General features: G+C 41.7%; 1 long non-coding RNA gene across 1 annotated transcript; it reads right to left on the bottom strand.

Annotated features, from left to right (window-relative positions):
* Positions 1-867: 867 nt before the first annotated feature.
* LOC114430279 (uncharacterized) lies at positions 868-1,301 on the bottom strand. Its single transcript, XR_003669982.1, has 3 exons — positions 1,287-1,301; positions 1,095-1,145; positions 868-1,005 (listed from the first exon to the last, which is right to left on the bottom strand). It is a non-coding gene; the product is annotated as an uncharacterized LOC114430279 (long non-coding RNA).
* Positions 1,302-2,040: the final 739 nt, after the last annotated feature.

Below are 2,040 nucleotides of genomic sequence, written 5' to 3'. Positions count from 1 at the left end.
TAAAGGTGAACAACATGTGTAATACCCACATATACCAAAGCATGAAACGTTTTACAATTGACAAAAATAGACCTTGAAGCATCGATCTTTTGAACTGTCTTGTCTCATATATTTTGGCGGGCTTGTAATCAGCCTTTTCACCTGAAACAGATCAAGGTTTGAGACATTTTATCCACCTAGTGGTGCTCACCTGTATTTGCAGTTGACAGACTTGTCTGAACCATTGTGTCTTGACGTGACTGGCGGTGTCATTGAGAGGCTGCTGTTACACTTTAGAAGAAGGTTGACGAGCTGTTGGATCATTTCAGCTTGAAAATCCAGGCTCTTGGCCAGATGACTGTCAGCTCATGCAGACAGAAAACAGATTAAGGTTGGTGTCTTTTCATAGATTGACACAACCTTTAATTCAACTGAATTTAAATTAGTTTAACAGTGGGGCATCTGTGGCCATCAGAACTGTCTCTGGGTGCTTTACATGGAAGCAGAGCCCAAGGAAGCACTTAAAGGCAAACTGGCAGGAAACAATGATAAATGGAGCCAGTGTTCTTTTCCTATAGGTCATATTTGGGCAAAATATTTGGCAAACGCAGTATAACAAGAAACATGTTCCTTTACCATCATAAAACATTTGAAATATTTACTATTTATTTAATTATTTTAGTCTTTTAAGTAATGTATGGTAAAAAGAAAACCCACAGAAGATCGGAAGATTTCAAAGCAAAGCCTCCTTCCAATAATGAAAACCTCAAAATAAAGACCGGAGATCTAGGCCCTGTGATGGACCGGCATCCTGTTCATGGACAGACTCCAGGAGATCTTCATCTGTGGTTGTGTTTGCCCATGAACACTCCGTATAACCAGATGATTTACATGTTTTAAGACAGAGTTAAAAAAGGGAGGACTTACTTTGAACAGGATTGTGTTGTTATTGTAGCTTCTCCTTGATTTCCTTGCAGCTTGTGCCCTCTGATGAACATGAATCCCTCTCCTCCTTCTCTGCTGATGCTGTCATAGGACACAGAAAAACACACAAATAATTTATACCAAAAAATGTAAAACACAGCTTGATACATTTAAATGAATTTGAATCTCACCTCAGTCCTTGGTGTGACGTGGGGCCTGCAAGTGGTTTTTAACTGTAATGCCTGAAATGTAAGAGAGAAGACTCCTAAATATGAGCAACACCACGAGTCAATCTGAATAAAACCTTAGTTAGTATCTGAAGCTACTGAGGTTTAGTTAAGCTAGCTTCAGACAGTCACACAGTCGCATCTTGTTTTACTCACTCTCCACTTTTGGGCCCTTCTCTGGATTTATCAGGAAGAACCTGTGTGGAAACAAGAATTCTTGTTCAACAATTGCAAATTGATCAGTTGTAAAGGAGAAGAAAGTGTCTGTTTCCCTCTGAAGGAACTCCAGTGTGGAGGCCAGGGCCACAGGATGGTGGACCCTGAAGGTGTAGTAACTGCCCTGCAGTTTAAAAACAGAAGAAGCTTACAACTCTAAGACAAAGGTCCCTTCAGTTTCCTGACATACATATATCCAGGGGAATGAACCCGTTTCTCTGCTGTAACACCTGAGAACCGTGTCCGTGACTCTGTACATGTCGCTTGCTGTCTGTTTCCTTCTTATGTGGAAGTAAATGAGGATTTCACTTTGAACATGCGTGTGCACCCTCTCATGGAACAAGTCACCTTATGTTGTTTCAAGTGCGCTGACGGACTCACTCAACTGTATCGCGCATTTATAAGAACTTCCAGCCGACTCGATAGCAGCTGGGGCACGAACAGCATTTCAGCTAACTAAGCTAAAAACAAAAGGCCTCACATAAGACAGACAGTTCTTCTAACTTTCGCTTCCTAACTGCGAGCAAGTCTTATTTTAGGAACAGAGAGGAGCTTCCTTCGTGACTATTACTCTCAAACAGCGTAAATTCAAGTATACTTACGAACAGCGGCACTAACGTTGGCTCCAGTACCAAACGTTGTCAGGAGTCAAAGGCTAAGTCCTTAAAACCAGAGCTCAGACTCTGGCGCGCAG

The sequence above is a fragment of the Parambassis ranga genome, unplaced genomic scaffold (assembly GCF_900634625.1).
Source record: "Parambassis ranga unplaced genomic scaffold, fParRan2.1 scaffold_22_arrow_ctg1, whole genome shotgun sequence".
In the NCBI taxonomy this organism is placed as follows: domain Eukaryota; kingdom Metazoa; phylum Chordata; class Actinopteri; family Ambassidae; genus Parambassis; species Parambassis ranga.
Note: the sequence above shows the minus strand (reverse complement) of the source record. Positions and strands in the feature narration are given on the sequence as shown.